Source organism: Ictalurus punctatus, chromosome 28 (genome assembly GCF_001660625.3).
Source record: "Ictalurus punctatus breed USDA103 chromosome 28, Coco_2.0, whole genome shotgun sequence".
In the NCBI taxonomy this organism is placed as follows: Eukaryota; Metazoa; Chordata; class Actinopteri; order Siluriformes; family Ictaluridae; genus Ictalurus; species Ictalurus punctatus.
In genome coordinates, this window is record NC_030443.2 from 11,299,384 (window position 1) to 11,312,943 (window position 13,560).

At 38.3% G+C, this 13,560-nt stretch overlaps 1 long non-coding RNA gene across 1 annotated transcript; it reads left to right on the forward strand.

Moving 5' to 3' along the window:
- The first annotated feature begins 5,415 nt into the window (after nucleotides 1–5,415).
- LOC108260237 (uncharacterized) lies at nucleotides 5,416–13,334 on the forward strand. The gene is made up of 3 exons (XR_001811106.3): nucleotides 5,416–8,063; nucleotides 8,287–8,396; nucleotides 9,472–13,334. It is a non-coding gene; the product is annotated as an uncharacterized LOC108260237 (long non-coding RNA).
- The last annotated feature ends 226 nt before the right edge of the window (nucleotides 13,335–13,560 follow it).

A 13,560-nucleotide genomic window follows, 5' to 3' on the forward strand; every position in this document is an offset into this window, starting at 1 on the left:
AATATATAGAAGTATCAGAAATATGGGTAAAGAATCAAATGAATGTGTAGGCTTTTTTTTTTTTTACTTTCTCCCCATGTGTGACAGTAGGGTTTCCTCCTGAGGATCTCACACTAGGACTTCATAAAACCAGGTCAACAGCAGGTCAGTGGTGGCCTGCAGGCACAACACACATATCAGACCCCACTCTCAGTCCCTGCCTACGCAAGCCAACATGCTATCAAGCATTACAAGTGACACACATCCATAAAATATATTATGTTAGAGCAAGAGTGGGGCAGTTAAACATCAAACAGCAGGGATGCTATATACATGTGAGCAAACACTGGCCCAAAGCAAAGCTATGAGAAACCAAGCTTATGAAAAACAAGCTATGAAATCAGGCTATGCAAAGCATCCTTTAACATTGCATTGCTCACTGGGAAATGATTCAAAGAATGCTATTTATTTTGAAGTAAGAGGTCAAGAACGCACTTGGAAGTTTACACCCTGTCAAAGAATCTGAATGATGGCTAAATGTGAAGAATGCATATTACCATTATCAATATTTGCACTTACATCCTTATGCAATGGAAACTGAGCTGTAAACACCTCTGCTTTTGCTTTCACTGAAGCCACCAGAGAGCTATTATCACCTCTTGACATTTCATCTCGGCCGTAAAACGTTGTATATGAGAAGCAAAGCAGGAATTTTCACAGCAGGCCTTTCCATCTCCATCGGAATTGAAGCACAAGTTGGTCAGTCTCTGAATGAACCCTCTGCAGCTGTGTTCAGTCAGCCTTATCATGCCACTCAAGCATTCATTTAACTTAATCGTATGTGTATGGCGAACAGATCCATATTTGCTGTGTTCGGATGAGGAGATGCAGTTGTGTAAAATATATATTGACATTATTATTGAAGATAGACAAACGTGAGTACAAAAATCTTCAGAAATACATAAACATACAGTATACACATGCTTTTTATATAGTGTGGCGTAAATGATTAAATTCCCTGTGGACAGGAGGAGGAGGAGCAATGTGGGGATGCAGGCAGGCAGCCAAACACACCAGAGAGAGAAAGATGCTGGGTAGAGGATAAATCTTGGATGAAGAGGGAGGCTAATTATGATATTAATCACATTTTAATTTCAATTCATCTAGTAACCATCACATACTCATGCTAATCAGACCAGCTGAGGAAGACTGCCAAAGCTAAGAGTATTAACACATCTCATAGACAGAGAGAGAGAGAGAGAGAGAGAGAGAGAGAGACTGATGAAGAAATGTATGAGGCCAGAGTGAAATCAAACTGACTGCTGCCTTTCATCCAGCCAGAACCTCTGCAGGGCACCAGCAGACGGAGGGATGGATAAAAAAGAATGACAAAGAAAAGGAAATGACACATCTATGGAAATGACAAGTTATTAATGCCAAAGGACACAATGCATTTATCGCACATGTGGAATGAATGCGATCATCTGAAATGAGTGTCGTCAGAACATGGGTGGGGTCTACAGCCCTGTGCACTTCACTAGGTCCTGTCTGGTTTCTGAGACACATCTAATGCAGTGTGGATGGGAGTGTTTCACATATGTAGGTCCTTCTGTGTGTGTGTGTGAGTGACTGGCTGTACGTGTTAAATTCAGTAACGACAAGAAGGAAGATTGAAGATTGCAAGGGACATAATAATTTTTATTCATCTGCTGCCAGGTTCTGTTAAAAAGATGTAGTAATGCATTACACTAATAATATAATATAAAATCTTGCTTGCCCTGCAGCTAAGCCTGATTTCAGATTAGAGTGAGTGTGAGAGAGAAAGAGATATAGAAAGAGAGTTGGAGAATGAATACTGATGGCCTGAAGTGCCCTTCTCTCCTCCCTCCCACTAACCCTCTTTGCTTCCAACCCTTAAACTTCCTCTCCTCCTTTCTGCATCCCCCTCTCTCGCCTCTCTATCAGTCTCTGTCTCCTCTCCTCTTTCACTTACGAACTCTTTCTCCCTCCTTTCTCCCATCTCCACTCGCATTTTCAGGCTCTCTTACTCTCTCTCTCTCTCTCTCTCTCTCTCGTAGGAGAGCCGGGCGGGCGCCTCCATGGTTACCTGGCACCGTGCCATCTCATTACACCGCCAATTGATTCTGGAGCACTGCCACGTCCGTTACCCTCACCACCACCACCACCACTTCCACCTCCACCACCACCACTACCACCACCACTACCCTCATTCTTTCCTCTTCTCCTCTCCTTTCGCCCACCCCCAACCCCCTCCACTACCCCCAACAGTCAACTTGCCATTATACAGCTGAGACTGTCTGCAGCGTGGTCTGCATACTGAACACTGACTCGCTCACACGCACACAAACCTCAGCAATTCCTTTTTGTCATTTACCCCCGCAAACACACACACGCGCATTTATTTAGATGAGCATTATAATTCTTCACTGAGCAAACTTTTCCTAGACAATGTCAATTTCTGAGACTGCGAATGACGCTCTTTGGAATCGGTGAGGTAGTTTGTGGCCGCTGAGTCACATTTGATTTTACACACACACACACACACACACACACACACACACACACACACACACACACACACACACATAAAGCACAAGTTTATTTGTCTCTACTATCAAATAGAACACATGGTGTTGGGTTCAAATAGCACAAGTCCGTTTTAGCTGTGTCACAGCTGATGTTGATGCAGAAGGACAGATGACTACAGGGCGGCTCAGTCCACCCTCTTCCATCACCCATCACTTTTGATGCCTCTCTTTCTCCTCCTTCTCTCCTTTCTTTAAAGAAATACCCCACCATTTTTCACCTAGACTCGATTTACAGCATCTGTAGCCAATGTGTGATTACCATGAACTAGAATTTTGACACATTTGCCTGTATTGAGTAAAGGACAGAAAGCTCTATGCTTGAAACTCGGATTTAAGCCTAAGGAGAATTGCAAAATCCCATTAATAAACCAAACACCTTTAATGAATTGTTCAACCAGAGGTGTTTGTCATATAAGCTCTAAATCTGTCTAATTAAGAGAAAAGAATACAATTGGTGTTCTTTATGGGTATTTGCTTATGGTTCTGACAAAACCTCTGGGAAAGAATAAGTAACCATAATTAATTTTTATTGTATTGTTACAGCAGGATTCTACAAGAAGCTTTTTGGCAGTGTGCATTAGTGGTCCTGACTTGAGAAAAACAGAAAGAAAGAAAAATCTACAAGCTCAAATTTGACAAACGCATTATTAATTTAGGCAGTTGTCATCAAACAGTAATTGGAAAAGTTTTATTTGTCCAACTGTCCTAAAATACTCACTCCGGCTCGTTCTGACCAGCTACCAGACGCCAAAACACACACCAAGCTGGTCAAGATGGTAGCTTTGGCAGCTGTTATTTTCCAGCGTCTTTGTTGCTTGAGTAATAAATTTAATAAGACTTTCTTTCCTTAGTGTTGTTTTCTGGAAACAACTTATCTACTATCTAATGTTGCATTAGTGGAGGTCATTCATAAATTAATTCTAAACCTTTGCAGAGTTAAAGGCTAATTCGGAGTTGACATTCATTTGTCCCCATTGGATTTTTGATGAGTTGTTGTGGGAATGTCATATCACAGCAAACCAGTGACTACATTTCCCATCCTGTACGGCAGCCTACAAATATGGCCGCCATGGACTGCAATTCCCAGAACATTCACATTCATTCTAACCACGCACACCTGCATGCAATTCAAAGCACTCACAACCACAGTATAAAGAAACTATTTGTACACAATAACTGTGCGAAGTATTGAGTTTCTCGTTTTGTTTCATGGTCTTGTTACTTGTTTCTCATTCTCGATTCTTGCCTTGCTTGGTTTATGCCTGTTTGTAGATTGCCTGACCCACTGCCTTTTTTCGACCACACTATTGTCTCATGATTTGGATTTGTCTACCTGCCTCTCTTTATTAAAAGCTCTTATCTGCACTTGCATCCGTCCTAACCTCCATTAAGTCCATGATGTGATAGGGATTTTCAAACATTTGCTAACTTTTGCTAACTAGCAAAAATGAGTGTATACCATCTTTTAATGTAGCTAGCATGAGTGTACAATTTTTCAATATGCATGCAGATCGCTGGCAAAGGCAAATTATATTATATTAAAGGCCCGCCGGAGCAACAGGGCCAAGCTGGCATTTGACCCGCCACTTTTCAAACTACTTGGGCGTGACCTGGCACTTCAGCCAATAACAGACAGGTCTGACTCTGTTGAAAAACCAATCAAACCTTCGAGTTCAGCTGAGGGGTGGGACATTTCTCCTAAAGGGGATCTCCTATGAGTGATAAAGGGGTTAACCATGCTTTGGCACTCACTGGCTCTTAATAATCATGTGTTGAATCAGTATCACACATATTCTGTATTCTGAATCAATTACAGGAAAATTCCTTAAATTACATTCTTCAAATAAAATAAGCAATGCTTGCTGGAAAAATGTTTAGCGAAACAGACAGTTACTATACTGACACATAGCCTATTGCAGTGAACATGTCTTCGATTTTTAAAACATAATTTAGAACTTTTTTCTTGCTGTTATTAGCTGCCTGAGGAGTAAAATGCTAAATGAAGCGTTTGGGGTCCAAACAAACTACTATGACGTTCATTGTAGGTTCTTTACTGTTTAATAAAAATTAAATGAATTTAAAAAATATTTGCCTATGTTGTACTTTCAGTATTTGTTGTGGCACATGATATCTAGTTTAAATATCATTAATAGCTCATTTTTTCTTAAATATCATTAAAACCATCAAAATTTGTCCCTCCACTTGTGGATTAGTGGTACCACCCCTATTATACTATTATATACATAATTAAGTACCATTTTTTAAATAATTAATGAACATGGTCAAAAATGAATTGTTTTCATTTATACGTGAGCATGTCTTTGAAATATATAGCCTAGAGCCAGCCTTATTGTACTTATTGCTGCTGTTATTATCATGGCTGTTGTTATAATGCCAGACATACAAGTGATTTTTTTTCCCTGCTGGATGAAAAGCTGTGCTGGAATTCTGACCTTTCATTCGTGAAGCGAGCAAAAACCGGCAGAGCAGAAAGCCACCTGCCGTGTGAAAAGCTTTTGTTTATCAAGTAAATGATTTTAGGTTAGTGTGGTAGGCTGTATGGGTCAAAATATGGCCTCATGTGTGCTACTCAGTACAAATTCTACTGAAAAAAGGAAAATGCAATTAAAACTGCAGTAGATGCATGTCTCAATCATTTATTAAATTCATGGAATACGTGGAATTTAACAAGTGCCCTAAGAATTCCATTATGAATGATTTATGAGTAATTGAATTTTCTGTTCTCAGCATAGGGAAACACATGTACTCTGTAATCACATGCTGGAGTATTGCTTTAGTTCTCTCATTCTTCACACTTCTTCACAGGTTATACTTTTTCTTTGTCCTTCCCTTGCTTTTTCACCCTTCTTTTTCTCTATTTCACACACTCCTTCTGGCTCTCCATCATTCCCTCACACATACACACACACACACACACAAACACGCACAAATGCACATGCATACCACACGCAGTCTGTTTTGTGCAGCCTGTCTGCTTGGCATTGTGCGTCATGATCTATGCATAATTGTGTCAGAGTGCAGGACTGAGACATGTGAGTTGCGTTTATTACGGCAGCCAGAGAATCATAATCATATGTTCTGATCCATAAGAAGACATATGGACGATGAGCGTATTTGTCCACAGAACAAAGAGCTGCAGGCTGTGCACAAACAGGCTTCAAGTGTGCATGAATGCTTGTGTGTGTCTGCATGTCTGGCTAATGTCTTATTCTATATACAGTTGGGCTTAAGGTCAGACTCCACGAACAGAAACCAAAAGAAAATTGCTAGTATCAGAAACTAGCCTATTATACATTAATACATCATTTTAAACCAAAACAAAGAGAAGTTTTTGCATGGGATCTCAACACATTTGCCTTTGGTTTTAGCTAGTTCTCCATCTGAAAGAGTATTACTACATTCTGCCTTCATCATCAATCAGCATCAGTCAGAACTTTGTTGATAGCTGTTTTTGGTCACAATAGCACTAAATCAGTTACCACTGAAAACCAACAAATATTTTTACAATGTGCAATTTTTCTCAGTGACAATAAAACCAGGCCAGAAATCATACAATGTAAACATATTTTAAATCACTCATGTTTAACAAGCTTACGATTCTCCACCAAGGGGTGCTTTACTAAATAGTATTTGGTATTTCATTGAATGTCCTCTATGTCCTCACTTTGGTGATGTTGTTGGCATGCAAGACCTACAGTGTGTGAGTGATCAAGGTCTTGAGGGTGTGAAAGCAAGTACTTGAACCTCAAGAGTCCTCAAGATTTACGTGACCACCATTTTGAAAACCTGTATGAGAAATGGGAATACCATTGCCATACAGGACTGCAAGACTACAACTGTACCATTTGGGACAGAAAGTTACCTGTAAATTTGCAGACCTACACTTAATAGCTGTATAAAAGAAAGATATCTTATACACACAGGCAACATTTAATGCAACTTCTGATATTGATATCGAAAAAGTTTGCTTGGTAAGACTAGCATAATGATTAAGGCGACTTCGCAGAGCTACTTAAACACAATGTTCCTTTTGTCAACGAAATTACTGAGAAAAAAACTTATTGATGAAAGGTTGTAAAATTTGGTCAACAATATGAAAACAGTACAAAGCATCCACACTGGGATGAAACCAAAAGATGACCAACAAAAATATAGCACATCATTAAGACAATATTTGCGCACTGAAAACTCTCCATAATTTTGCACCCCATGTGGCCGGAAAACAAACGTATTTCTGATCGTTCCATAAACACCATTTGCGTAGGTACAGTGTTTGTACGTTTTTCTTAACGAGCGCTTTTTATGATGTGACATGGCTCAGCACCCCAGTAGTTTCCAGACCACTCCAAAGCAGTCTGCTTGGTTTGTGCTGCTTTTGTGCAGGTTAAGAAATAAAACAGAAGAAATATTTTGTTTGACAGAAACATAGCACATAAAGCAGAAACAGGCTGTTTGAAATGATCTGGACTTGATGGAGGCCTGAGTGACATTACAGGTTATAGGGTTTCTCAGTGGACAAATGCAGCACAGATAAAAAGAAGTATTTTCTCATTCTCTGATCATATACTGTAACATGCTCTCTATATTCTGGTATATTATGTCAAGTTATGTCATGGATAAACAGACTTGGACTAAATCAGAATCGTGTATGTTTTCGCATACCCACAGATTTGGCAGGAATTTCTCACTGCATTGCATTGCAGCATACTTTATGTAAAGGAGGCAGAGAAGGCAGCTGACTGCTGTCTTTTCAACCCAGGACTATCATAGAGCACAACATTGAAGATCTTTTTTTTTTTTTTTACTGTTTTTTACTATGTATTCATAGTAAAATAACAAGAAGTCATTTATACCTATTGTGTATGGATATCTGATTAATACATGTGTATTGATCCATCTGCACTTTGATTTTGCTGTACATCCTGACACTTAATTTTAGGAAACTATAAACTGTACATCAATGTCACAGCACTATTAAAGCAAAACCTTTGATTTATTATTATTTAGATTTTTAAAAAATTTTTGCTTGTATTATATCGTATGCCATATTGGTGCACTGCAGCGCTGAGGTTGAGATGGAGGCAGAGGTGAACGAAGAGATGGAGAAAGAAACAGAGACTGAGACGGAGTGAGAGACGGGGGTGGGCCTCCCCCGCTTCAGGGCCCCTTTCCTGTGCTCGGGTTGTTTGAGGACACGGTGAACTGGGCCACCCGATCCTGAGGAGGGCCTACTGAGGGGGAAAAACGACGGCCAATATGGATCAGCAAGCAATGTTGCGGATCTTGAGAGACTCCTCGGCATGGAGAGAGAGCAGAGGGAGGAGAAAAGGTTCTGGAGGAGTGGAATTGGACCAATCGATGAAAGGGGCGGGGACTGGCAGCTAACGTGGTAAATAGGGACAACAGATAATCGCAACTTGAGTCTGGGATCTAAGAGAGCCATACTTATTACATGTGAGCAATTTATTACACGTTTATTACAAATTTGAATAGTGTACTCCATGTCTTATAACACAGTAATTACACAGACATGGTCTGCATATGTGTAAGAATGTATGTACAGTGTGTCTATTCTCTCTCTCTCTCCCTCTGTCTCTCTCTCTCTCTCTCTCTCTCTCTCTCTCTCTCTCTCTCTCTCTCTCTCGCTCTGTCTCTCTGCATCTTTGTGTGTGAATAGCGGTGGATTCAAGCTACATGAATAGGCTCACTGTGAAACTCTGGCTCTCTCTTCACTCTCTCCTCGTTCACACAACGCTTCACTCGTCAGCGGCATTCCTGAACGCTGAGGTAAGAGGGCACTACACCTCAGTGAGCCAGAACACACACATTTCCACACATACACGCACAAAAAAACTATTTTTTTCTTTTTTTTACATTTGCCCAACAAACAGCATAGAAAACAAATACATAAGTACATAGTGCATGTACATGAGTTCTGTGTGCACACCAGTGCTGTCAAAATACTTTTAGATCTTGATTATTTCAGAAATTTGAGATTCAAATGCATTGCATTGCATGGGCCAGTATAGATGTGACTATATATATATATATATATATATATATATATATATATATATATATATATATATATATATATATATATATATATATATATATAATATGTAAAGTGTAAAGTTTCATGCGTTTTCAGTCATTGTAAGCCTCTGAAAATGCCCTGAGAATGTTTGAAAACCCCACATTCCAGCCAGCATGGCCAACTTCCTGTTTGGTGGACTCAGATACAACCAAGTGAAAATTGTCGTACATGATGAGTGTAACGACCATACCAAATATCATGTTCCTCCGAGAAAATTCATCAAATTACAATCCGCCATTCAGGGGCACTATGGAGCTGCTAAACCACGGCCAAGCCTATTTAATAACATCATATTTTGATTTTCGCCAGGTATGATGCGTATGCAGAATTTCAGTCATTTTGAAACATCACAAATACCTCAAAAATTACACACCAAAAACAATAGGGCTTTGCACCTCTGGTGCTCGGGCCTTAATAATAAACAATCCTTAGGAAAACAATAGGGCCCTGCACACTTTCAGTGCTTGGGCCCTAAATATGTGTGATGGTGACCTGTTTCAGGTCAGAGAGGAAGTCAGATGTTTTTGTGGATTAGTAATGTCTCAAAATATTGTTTGGCAAATACAGCTGAAATATTTAACGCAATAATGTTTCCTGTCAGAGTGAACACTTCACTTCAGGGAAATAAATATTTAGGCAATCAAAAAACACATACTGTGTTAAACTATTTTTGTCCAGGGCTCAGAACAATGATATAAAAATTTGGTACCCTTTAATAATAATACTCCTAACAATAATATAAAACTTGTGTTTTTTTTCTTTCAGGTTTGCTGTGAAAGGTTATACCACCATACCCACAAGTGTGTGCACAAGGATTACCAGTGTCCAGAATGTATACCTACAATGGACAAAGTACTTTTTGCTGTAATTCTAAAAAAAAAGAGAGAGAGAGAGAGAGAGATAAACAAACAAACAAACAAACAAACAAACAAATAAATGAATAAATAAATAGAAAGATTTTTTTTCATGGAAATCTAATAAAATATTAACTCTTACTAAATTGTTTGATTATAAACACAGTCATAAGGTATACAATACTAATAAAAAAAAAAGAACTTAAACTGAGAAACAGAATCAGGTACAGATCATGAGAGAAAAGCTAGAGAGGTCTGCTTCCTGTGGAATGGATACATGGAAATTTGAATGACAAGTACTGGCACGGCCATGTGTCCATGGTCTGCAATTAGTCTTTTTTTTAATGAAGCCTAATCTAACCAAAGTTAGATTAATCCAAATGTGAAACAGCGTTCTATGACTATGCGCCAGGATCCTCATGAAAAAAAATCTAGCTTTCTTGCTAAATTGTGAAGGTTATTAATTAAATGGTATGTCCTTTAGAGAAGCTGGGATAGTGCAGAAATAAGAAAACCTCTCAATTACAATGGATTTAGCACTTTGGAACTTTTTTCCCATGCTTTTATAGATTTGTCAAGTTTCCTTACATTTCCAGGTCTAGCAATAAATTTACATTTAAATTCCATATTTTTCCAGACTTTCCAGACTGCTGGTAATTACTTACATATGATATCACTTTATATTAGGAAATTAATACAAAGTCTTTAAAATATAGCATAGTAATAAAATATGGCAAATAAATTCTACATGACCAATTTTCCCACATCAGGCAATTCTTAGATTTAGCTTTAAAAAAAAAACAAAAAAAAGGAAAAAGTGCTAGATTTTAAACATCTCAACATTCAAATAGTATTCAAATCTCAAATTTTGTTGTCAGCACTAATACACACATACATTCAGAGTGCTATACCACCAATTTCTCTCAATGTCCATACATGTAATAAATGTACTCCTACATGGATTTGAATACTGTGTTTATGAGCACTCTCTCACACACATATGCACACACTGAATGTCTCATGTGCTCATGTGGTGATGAAAAGCCACTCTCTTCAGTCTGAACTCACTGACACCACCCCCCCCCCCAGCCACCCGCCCACCCCCTTGTCCAGGCGCCCATTTTGCTTTATCTGGTGCTGGCAGATTTCCTTTTCAATATAAAGCCTGTTTGGAGTCGAATCCTCCTACCTCACACTGTTACAAAGCCAAGGGAAAGAGTTGCCCTTTCTCTGCGTTAATGATCTCGGCTGTATTAGTGAACCAACAGGTGACACAGCAACAGGTAGTTCTTGAAATGCTTGGAGCTTCTGTATATGTGTATGGTGCTATTAATATTATATATGAGAGAGAATCTTTATCTGGAGCATAATTATTTCACCATTACATCTGGGTGAAGTCATGGCAAGGTTTTTCCTTAGGCTGCATATACTAGTCAACAAAAGGCATAACCAGTGCAAGTTGTGAGAACACTGTTGATAAGCAACTGGAAAATACAGATGCTGGATGCATGATAGCTAATAAGTACTTTTTTATGTTTATTTAATTTTTTAAAATAAATAATGTAAACTTAAATCACATTGGAAATGAGGCAAAATTGTTTGGAATCTTAACATTTTCCTCAGCTGTGTTGGTACATTTATATGAAAAGACTTTATTGGATTGTAATTATTTTGTAATTACACTTAACATCAACCACAAACTGAATTCCATAAGCAAACATTAAATGTGAGCAAACAATAAATCTAATGTTCTATTAATATACATACATATCATTAATATAAATAAATCAAATGTGGATATGTAGATATACTAGTTAGCTGGCAGTGTTGTTATGGGTAAAAAGCACATTCCCTTCTGGCTGTTAATACAAATAGCTATATAATGCTATGTAAAGTTGTATGATGTAATACATACTCTCTGAGTGAAGGAAAGTGCCAAAAAAAAAAAGTGCATGAAAATGAGTATTAGTATTTTTAATTTAGCAATGAAAAAATTCACAAACAAGTAAAGACTGGAGAAATATAAGAAACATAAAATTTGGTGTACTGCATCACTGTGCTAATATAAAAGCTTGGCGGCCATTGGCCACTCAGTTTTCAGCTAGAATTTCACATCATGAGCATTGACTTACACTCAAGAAACTTGACAACTATGTTCATCTATGGACCCTAAATTGCTCTGTGTAGCTTGGCAAGAACTGGGCACTGGGGGCACTATTTGCAAAGTGTGCATGGCCCCCACAAATCACAGCTGATGGATATAGTAATTAATTATATCTGAGTCCTTTAGATTTTTTCAAATAATAAAGTCTTTCTGGAAAACTTTGCAAACAGCCTTTTACACATAGATGTGTCAGAGTTCCATTCTGTCTTATTTTGCTTCTTGAAAAAGAAGCGATATATGCTAAACATTCCCCTTAATATGTTAGCTTATGGCCATTTTTATTATTTAAGTACAACCACAAGTAAAGTGTCATCAAGTTCAAAACAGTGAGAGTTTGAGAGCATGCAGGGCCAGAGTGGTTTGCCGTTAGAGTGTTTACACAGGCTAAAGATCTGTAATGCTTCAACCAGAGAGTGTAGAAGTGGCCAGCACTCCCTTAGTGGGCCCCGCTGGAACAGAGCACCAAGAAACCTTACTGTGACAAAAGCATAAGCAAGAGACAGGAATATTGAAGAAAAATGTGCAAAGAAAGATATATATGTCTAATTTCTAAAATTTTGCACTGCTGCAAAATGACTTTTGCTGTTACAAAATTGGCTGTTACAATATATTAAACAGGCATATTAAACGTCTTTTAAAGGGGTTTTCAGACCTGTAGATCTGTTCTTTGTTACGAAATGGGGACTTAAATTGTTACACTGTTGCACTTTCTCCTTAGCTCAGTTCCACCTAAATGTGTTTATGCAAGTCACATGTGAGTAAACTGTGCTCTCATTGGTCAGAGTGCACCTGTTTATGTTCTGGGGTTCTGTCCATAGCATTCATCCATACAGGTGGATAGACAGCAGCTCTGTGAGCTTATTGTGGTTTTCTTTTTAGCTGTAGTTATTATGATTTATCAAATGTATATGTTCCACAGAGGAATTAAAGCCCATTTCATTGAGATGTTCACTAAACACCTTGTAAACCTCTATTTTTATGCATTTTTGAAAGATGTTCAGATATATGCTTGTCAGACCAAATTTCAATACAGCATTTTACCCTGTCTTTGGTCCCAGTTAAACCACGATTCATGTTGCAAGCCATGAGAAAAACAAACACGCATTTTGAATACTCAAGTTCCCATCATGCATTGCTATACAGGTTGGTTCGTTGGTCTGTTGCGTCTGCGTTCTCACCACAAGCGAATTGCTCCAGAATTCATTTGCAATCGGGCCCAAATGTTTTGGTACGCATCCGAACGCAATTGCCATGTTCATATATGTCTAAACAAACAGAACCAAGAGACAAAAGGCACCAGGTTCCGAAACAAACGCTCCAAACAAGCCAGGTGTGAAAACGTTAAAGTAAATATTAAAATCTATAAGGTCAAGTGGGCTAATAGTACTGTTTTGAAGTTTTGACCATTGTATATCTATTTTTAAAAATTTCCCTCCCGAAAAGCAAAATACGGTGTGGAGTTTACAGGTAAAATAACATTTTGATTTATCAAGGCTTTAATTACTAACTTCACATGCTATTTAATGGCCATAAAAATATGAAGCATAAACATGGCTAAAAACATTGTTGGCTTATTGTTAACAGAGAACTCTCATAAATGCACTGGGGAAATGGTAAAACCTTGCAAAAATTAGAAGTGAGTGAGTTGGTATATACACTGAAATAAATGAGGATTTAACATACAACAGGTGCAGTCAATATCAGGTGAGAGTGAGGGAAATAATGTCCAGAATGAACTCTGCTGAAGAGTAGTGGTGGCTCATGAATAGTTGGTGGATTTGGATGTGGAGAGCTGAGATTCCCAAAACCATTGCAGCATACAGACAGAAAAGAGAG